This window comes from Pholcus phalangioides, unplaced genomic scaffold (assembly GCF_987345545.1).
Source record: "Pholcus phalangioides strain wild (caught in Gottingen) unplaced genomic scaffold, Ppha-v1.0 ptg000009l_1, whole genome shotgun sequence".
In the NCBI taxonomy this organism is placed as follows: Eukaryota; Metazoa; Arthropoda; class Arachnida; order Araneae; family Pholcidae; genus Pholcus; species Pholcus phalangioides.
Window position 1 is genome coordinate 21,352,736 of NW_028301602.1, and position 9,382 is coordinate 21,362,117.

Here is a 9,382-nt window from a genome sequence, read left to right on the forward strand (position 1 = left end):
ATATAGAGTAGAAATATATCCTAGTTGAATGAATTAAAAAACAATTTACAAGTTCAAATATCAAACCAATATCAGCGGCAAAAGCAGCTGGATAAAATATATAAAGTATATTTTATACTTTATATTTTATATGATAAAAAATATAATAAAGATGGAATATATATATAAGCTGAGTCTATATGGAGAGGTGGTATTTCGGTAATATCCAACTGAGTTCATCACGTTCATCAGCTTTTGAGGGAAATTTATCTACTAGTTAGTGTTTATGTGTTAATGCGAACTCACTCACACATAACAAAAATAATAATAATTATTTTTACCGAGAAGATTGCAAATTTTGTCTTCCTTTCCAAGCAGAAATAAAAATGTAGAAAAGCATTGATGCACGATGCTATCTCAACATTTATTCACATCATTCATAAAAAATAACAATGGTTTTATTAGGATATAACATAAAAAGTTAATTAAAAAAAAGCATTTGATTTTTCAATGCCCATCGTTGTGTACAACATATTCTTTCACCGATACAGTTCCAAAGAAATTTTACAAAAATATTTGTTTTTCATTTACTGAAAAGAAAACGTTAACGAGAGAAAGTACGATTTCCATTATTTTTCTTTATTCAGTTCTGTTTCTGTGTATCCTTTGTGTAAGAAAGATAAGAATATTATGAAGTATCGTTTTCAAACATGACTATACATAATCATATTGAAATTGTTATTCAGATTGGAAAATTTATATTTTGTATAAAATACGATTTTTTAAAGAAACATTTCGTTGAAGTCGGTACTTAAATATACTCTGTTATAATACGTAAAGAAGAATGATAATCAAAACGAAATAATCTCAAACATATTTCTAGAGTAGAAATGTAAATTTTTCTTAAATTGAGTTCTATATTCAGTTTTGTGATTTCTGAATAACCTGAAATGATCTTATCAGATATATCATTGAACAAATTTGTGCGCATAGCTAGGAAGAATATAATTTATTCAGATTGAACTTTATCGAATTTGAGAATCGAATATTAATTTTAATGAGCATGTGATAGAATAATATTAATTAGTAAGGGTAAGTCTATATCCAAATGAATTTATCAGCTTTTGAGAAAAAGTTACTTATTGGTATCTATATATATGTTTTAATACGTTCACAGATAGACATAGTAATGCCCATCTTTTGCGTACAACACATTCTTTCTGATATAACTCCGAAGAAACTGTGCAAAAACATTTATTTTTACGGAGAAGGAAACAATTAGCAAGAGAGAAAATTCGATTTTTATAATTTTTCCTCACTCAATTCTTCGGTAGAAATTATGCACTTTGAATCAAAGTGCGTGTGCCTCTGGATTCTTACTTTAAAAAAGATGAGAATGTTATGGAATATCATGTTCATTTCATTCATCATTAATCATGTTCTTAAACATGACTATACATTACTGATATCGAAATATTGTTATTGAGATTAGAAAATTTATTTTCTACATAAAATACGATTTTCATACTAAAAGCTTGGTTGAAGTCGGTGCTTAAATAAATCGTAAATTAAATCGCAAAATCATAAAAATTATTCATCTGTAAAAGGGAATAATAATCTCTCAAATATTTCCAGAGTAGAAGTGCGAATTTTCTTTTGAATTTCTGTGTATTCAGTTTTGTGATTTCTGAATAACTTGAAGTTATGTTACAAGCGGTTATTAGGCCATGGTATAAGGCAGTGATTACCAAAATGTTAATAAACTAGGAAGGTCACGAGAGGTTATCCAAAATGAAAACGTCCGAATAAAAAATTCATTTTTATTTTTCGCAACATACATAGAAATAGGTGAAAACTAAAAAATACCTGAACTCAGCTGAACATATACTTACCATACGTGCATCAGACAATGAAATTTTAAATAAAATTCTACATGTACAGTGTATGATCGGTAGACCAAGTTAATATTTATACAAGGAATTCATAAAGAATCAACCGATTTTAAAATATCTTTATATGTTTATAAAAATTAAAAACACAGAACGATGAGTAATATGTGAATGTGTAGGGGAAATGTCTATATTTTAGATTATGAGCAATAAATTAATAACGCTAGTGTGCCGTTTATGAAGCTCTTTTGATGAAGAAGTAGTCACTGAAACTATTGAGAGGGCTTAAAAATGATAAAATAAATAAATAACGTTTTTAATATAAATGAAATGAGGTTAAAAGTCCATTTAAACTCAGAAGATGCCTGCATCAGAGCACGATACATCTATTCAAGCCAGCCAATGCGACTCTTCTGCGGCCGATCAAGCCTCAGCAGTAAGTCTATAAAGAGAACAATTAATTTGAGACAAATCAAATAAAATAATTTTCATATTTTTATTGCCCTCATTTCTATATGGAAAGTATGGGATCTTGTGTGATCATTTGCATTTATACAGGGTGTCTCATAAATGCGTGAATAGTTAGAAAATATAACAATTAAAGGAATCCGTATATATTTGAATGCGGTTTGCGAAAAAGTTATTCTCACGCGAAGAGGGATTTTTTTGGTGTAGAAAAAAAATAGTTTTGATTTTTGTTGATACTGCAAAAAACACTGCACGAAAAACACGACTGGAAATATGCAAATCAGAATCCCATAAAATGCAGAGTGTACGATTAACAGCTCATTTCTGAGTTTTCTTCTTACTACTGCTTACATTAGGTTTCCATTGTGGTGTTGAAATTAGTTGGAAAAAGCATTCTCGATTGGTAAAGCTTTTTACCTCAGTCACAAATCGATAGCTTACGAACGATTTAGACATAGAAAAGATTGAAGACATGTTCTGGTTCAGTCACTCTTGCCGGAATTTCGCATAGCCTATCTATCGGCAAAATTTTGAACTAATTTTTTGTTCTGTAAAAAAAATAATAATAAAAAATAAAATAAAATGAAAATAAATAAATAGAAAATCCTCTTCGTGCGAATAACATTTCCGCTAACCGCTTTCAAATATACCAATTCCTCCAATTTCTATGAATTTTTAAACTATTCATGAATATATGCGACACCCTGTACATTGATACAAAGAAATTATCACAGACGCTACAAGAATATAGTGTCATTAAAGTGATTCAAATTATGAGCTTTAGCATGAGAATTTCAATTCTCCCTCCAGAAATACTGAGTTGAGCTCCCGATGCAATTTTATATATATACATATAATTCGTGTTATGTTCAATTCACAAATTTATAATGCTATAACATTTTTATAATTAAATGTTTGTGAAACAGTTCTTCAGATAAATAGTCCCAGAGATGATCTTATTGTGAAATTTTTAATTTGCGATAACTTGGAATTTCAGATGCGATAATACATTATATGATCCACAGAGGATAACAATACCCATATATCTGTTTTAATTACGAAGCATAACAACGGAACTAATAAATTCTAATATACATCACATAAGCATAGCACTGAAGTACATCAGAAAGGACAGAAAAATGATAATGATAAGAGAGACGTTAGTTTTGGTTGTGGATCGCCGATTGTTTTTCAGAAAACTATGAACCGAACCATAAAAGAAAAGCTCATAGGAATAATATTTAAGCCTCTTGTGGAACTTCGAACATTCTATAATCACTTGCGAAACTCAAATTCAAAGGAATGTTATTAGTTAGTAGATTTAGTTGTTCGATTATATCGGGATATTGATATCGTAGATGAATTCGCTGAAACGAGTAAGCGAGATCGCATCATAGCATTATTTTTTAAATTTAAAGCCGCAGAATTTGTGTGTACTGAGCTCTACAGTCTCGTGTGTATGAAGTTTGTTTTCGCCACAGAAACTTGATATACCGTATTTACTCGCAAATAGGACGAGGTATGATTTTAAAGATCAAAATAAGTGGGAAAAATAGATTTATTAATTAAACTCGTTAGATTTTGTTCTCTCTCTCTCGAGCATAACACGTAATTAATATGCTGGAAATGAAAATTTGCTTCTTTTCAAGGATTATACCTATTCTGTACTTGTATAGAAACTACTAATATGGGGTAACTGAAATTAGTAAGTTCATTTAAAGCCACCCAAGCCTGCTTCCAATTACCCTAAAATTTTGAGGTAATCGAAAACACGTCTTTTAGGGTCTCTAGCAGTTTTCCTGCAATTCCGTAGGTGTTCAGGATTCTTCAACTCCAACTTTGGATGCCGTCACATGAATCCACTGTACCAGTCATCCTCCGGTAGCCAGTCACGGAACCTAGTTCCTAAATTATTTTCAGTTACGTACTTCTGAACAAGTGTTTTCAACTCCACTTTATCACATAGGAATCCCATCTTGGATCGAGCAATGAGGCATATATCCACACAGAGCTCCACTTCTGCTTAAAGTTCGGTTGGCCTACTTGCTCCCATTTTATCTATGTTCATCTTCCTCCCCTTGATTGTGTTGTATATATTTGTGATGGCGCACCGCAATGTTCCTGTGCCTCACGGTAAGTCCTATTTCTGATCATCGCATCAAATACTGCATTGTTCAGGTCTTCAAGGGATCAAATGTCTTTTTCTTGTTGTTTCGTGGCATTTTATTTCTTCTAAGACAAAGAAAACATAGTACTTCAACTCCAGTTCAAATAACATCAAGGATTCTTACAAAAATGAAATTTCAAGTAAATTAAGTCAGTTTCAATTAAGTTATTATTATTTATTTTGAACGGAAATGACACTAAAAGATGTACTTCCTAAAATATCCTCTCAAAAAAAGAAAAAATTAGAAAATGAATTGTTATAATGGGTTTTCTGACCGTGTATTTGCCATGTATATTCAAATATATACAGGAACGTAGAGGGTTAATGTAGGAAATGGCTTTTTTAACTTTTATTTAGTTACAATATATTTCCTTTATATAAATTACAATATACAATATATTTCCCTCATTTAAATTACAACTTACGACTGTATTCACAGGAAATAAATTTCACTAATGCCAACTAAATGATGGAAACATTTTCTTTTTGTAAATATAAGAAAGAAAAAAAATTAATGTACACGATCCTTCACAAAAGTTGATAAATTTATTTTAAATGAAATACATTCCATAAGCATAATTAGTTCGGAAGTTATTTGCAAATTCCTAGGAAATTATTCCAGATTGGATGAGAATGTTTACGACTTCATCTGAATCAGGATTATATCTTTTTCACTATTCTAGAGCTGCTATAATAACCGAAATGAAGCGTAAATTCGAGTTCTAAAGTTTCAAATAATTCAATAATTCAATGGAATACTTGTAGCACTGAAATGCTAAAAATCTCGTCTTCTTTGTCGTTACAAAAGAAAATACTTCCGTCTATCGGTGCCTTCGAGTAAATATCAAGAAACATTGATATTCGCGAGCACCAATCAGACTCGTTCGAAATTTCGATGCCATGCAGCATCTTCATCTTCAGTACATTGCATTCTGTATATATTCTGGTTCAATTCACATTGAGAGGACTCTACATCATTATATTGAAGAAATTATTTTACCGTATCAGAAATATACGAATGTGAATCTCATAAGAATATTCGGGAATATTTATTAGTTTTTTTTTCTGAAAATCCAAGCTTTTGTATGACGCAGATAACTTAGTGGAATTCAAGATATACAGAAGACTGGATGTTGTGAAGATATTTATTATTTGAGATGTTAATTTTTTAAGGAAGGAAAAAACTCATCTCTGCCTCTACCGGGAGTCGAACCCGGGTCCCTCGATTGCCGGACGAGTGCTCTGACCAATAAGCTACAGAGGAGATAGAGATTTTCCTTCGCTAGAGCGTATATATGCCGAACGGAACCGTGCAATGGACGGTGAAACCGATCAGCTAATAGCTCAGGGACGACGAGCCACCAGAGGGCTATATATATGACACGAATGTCGCTCTCCACTTGTTAATACAAGATATACAGAAGACTGGATGTTGTGAAGATATTTATTATTTGAGATGCTAATTTTTTTTTTTTTTTTTTTTTTTTAAGGAAGGAAAAAACTCATCTCTGCCTCTACTGGGAGTCGAACCCGGGTCCCTCAGTGTATATATGTCCGTTCGGCATATATACGCTCTAGCGAAGAAAAATCTCTATCTGCTCTGTAGCTTAGTGGTCAGAGCACTCGTCCGGCAATCGAGGGACCCGGGTTCGACTCCCGGTAGAGGCAGAGATGAGTTTTTTCCTTCCTTAAAAAATTAACATCTCAAATAATAAATATCTTCACAACATCCAGTCTTCTGTATATCTTGTATTAACAAGTGGAGAGCGACATTCATGTCATATTTAGTGGAATTCATTTGAGACACTAAAATCAGTCCAGCGTGTTTAATTTAGATTTTAAGAGTAAAATTTATTTATCATCAATTTCAAAACCTTTATATAAATGTGAATAAATTTTGAGAGGAAAAAAAAACCGGACAAAACCACGTGCATGGATTTTGAGACATTTTCTAGTACGAGATATTCGCATTGCAGTGTTGGAAGTCTGAATGCGAAACGATCAGCATTTGCTGAAGACATATTTACATTTGCTGTACGTCTCAATTAATTCAATGAGAAAGACAAATTGACGGTAAACATAATTGTAAAAGATTAACTGAAAATTCTTTTCTATATATATATATATATATATATATACCTCGACGGAAAATCGAAATTTTAGTTATTTCACTTGCTGAGTTTATTATTTGTTTTTATCACGGTGTCTCATAACTTCATAAATAGTTTGAAAATTCGTAAACATTTATTGAAGGAATTAGTGCATTTGAATGCGGTTTGCAAAAAAGTTATTCTCACGAAAGGAAATTTTGTTTGATAAAAATTTTTTTTTCATGAAATCTGTTTTTTTCTGTTTGATAAAAAAAAAAAATGAGTACAAATTTTTGTCGATTGGGGGAACTGAGCGGAAACAAATCACTGGGAATATACAAATCACAGTTCTATAAAATGCAGGGTATGATTAGCAGCTCATTTCCGAATTTTTCTGTTACTGACGTTTACATAAGGTTTTCATTGTGATGTTGACATTAGCTTGTAAAACACTATTGGCGAAATTGTCTTACCTCAGCCACGAATCGCCAGCTGAAGCTTTACAAACATTTCGGACAGAAGGAGAGATTGAAGAAAGGTTCAGGTCTCTAGAAATTCTGTCCATTTGATCATTTTTGTCTCACCACGGTTTCTGCACACGAGGGATAATTAGACCAAGACCTACAATTTATTGCCGATTCCGAACGGCAGGCGTATCTTTTTATACTCATCGAGAGGTTGGTGCGCTAACCCCTCGATGGGGGACTCCCTGCGGTAGCAATTTTTTTCTGCGGTCACGTCGCCGTTTCTGTTGTACCCCTGTGTCAGGAAAGTTTACTGACAAGTACGAACTGGGTATCGAACACGCGACACCTATAAATATCATAATTCTCTTGAAACGTCAGAGCGTCAAGACGATAGACTTGTAAGATAGGTCTATACATTGAACTAATCGTAAATGCTAAAAGCATGGAAGGTGATAGGTAGAGGGCATAGGGTTCATTACCCTCCCCCCTTTCCCAGCGTCAAAGAGGGAGCCGATTCATATAATTTTTTTAGCGTAAAAAATGAATTGACATCATCACATCTCCCCTCCCCGACTCTCAAGTCTATCTCCGCCTATGGCTAAATGTTGACTTTAAAGCTATATACTCTGGAACGCGGTTTCATTAGCGGAAATCACTTTCGTCTTTTACTCCTCAGTGCCGTCCAACGCACCCAGTACGCAATATAACATCACCGTATGCCGCCGTCATACGCACTCAGTAAGCCGCGGTGGCCAACTGCGTTATCTTAATTTTTTTAATCCATATTATTTCCACGATCGCTGCATGTTTCGTATCATTCGAAAGAGGAGCAATGTGGCTTTGCACAATCATAAGTATTGTATTATTTTCATTTATCATATTATCGTGAGCAATGAATGTTTGCTGCTTTAACACGTGGGGATGCGGGATATTATTTTAAAAATTATGTTTTAGCCTATTGAGCTAAAACGCCCTGTATAATTGTTATTGTAAAGAGCGTGTTTTAGTCCCTTTGAGATGAAATGCCCTATATTTGAGTTGGTAGTTCTTTGTTACAGCCAGGAGGCTGTATTTCAAATCCGATTTTTGGCAGCCGTAGAAGTAGAGAGAAAATTACCAAAGAAAATATCATATAAATTTTTAAGTAATATACAAGTGAATTTTCACTCTTTCTTAAGTATATCTTCGCATCACCCACACACAGCTGTTTAAAACCTTCGTATGAATAGTGGAGAGTGACGTCATGATCGGATAAGTCGCCATCTGGTGGCAGTGTCAGCATTTGCTTCGACCCGAGTTATGTCCGACCGTCCATGTACGCTCCCGTTCAGTGCACACGAGCTCCGAGGACAGATTAAGATATTCGTTGCCTTTGTAGTCTAGCGCGTTCATCAGGAAAGTGAAAGGACGTGGGTTCGATTTCCCGCAAAGGCAGTTGAATTTTCTCTCTTTACTAAGTATATCTTCGCATCAACCAGAGCTGTTTAAAACCTTCATAATAAAAGCAATACCATGTAATATTACAGACAAAATCTTATTTTTTAAAAATTTAAAATTAATTCAATGATTAGTTATACTAATGTCTTAACTTAGTTTTTATACTAATGTCTGGGAAAACCAGTGATTCCATTTAAATCTCCTCCGGGCTTGAGCGGTGTCACACACCTTTCACACAAAAATTTTAGAGGTGGCGTTAGTTCGATAGCTGGTTAGAGCCTTTGTCAGAAACTTTCCTGACACGGGGGGGGGGGGGGTACAACATCAACGGCAACATGCCCACAGAAGATCGCTAATTCCCCCCCTCCCCCCCCCCCAGGGAGTTCTACACCGAGTGGTTAGCGCACCAACCTCCCGGCGAGTATAAAAATAAGACTGCTATCTGCAATAAATTGCAGGTCCCGGTCTAGTTCCCCTACGTGTGAAGAAAATCAGCTTGTTGCGACACAAATGATCAGTCACACAAATTGATAGATAAAACTGGTCGCACAACATATTTATTCTCAATGGATTTTCCCAAATTTTTCAATGTTAGATAATATATTCATGTGAATTGTTCTGAACATGATAAAATTCAAATAATGACTCATCATTAAAATGAAACTTCAACATAGAGAAAATGACCGTAACCGTGAGTAAATTATTTATTTCAACGCTATTCATTCGATCTATGTTTCCCAAGCTAAATGCGATATTTTGTCGAAATAACGTCCACGTTTATCATAAGGATGGCGCCGGAATTCAATAAGCGGCTCTTCGGTATATTGTTCTCTTCATCTCACATGACCGAGATCATTAGTTTGATCGTTAAGCCACTGTAGTCGG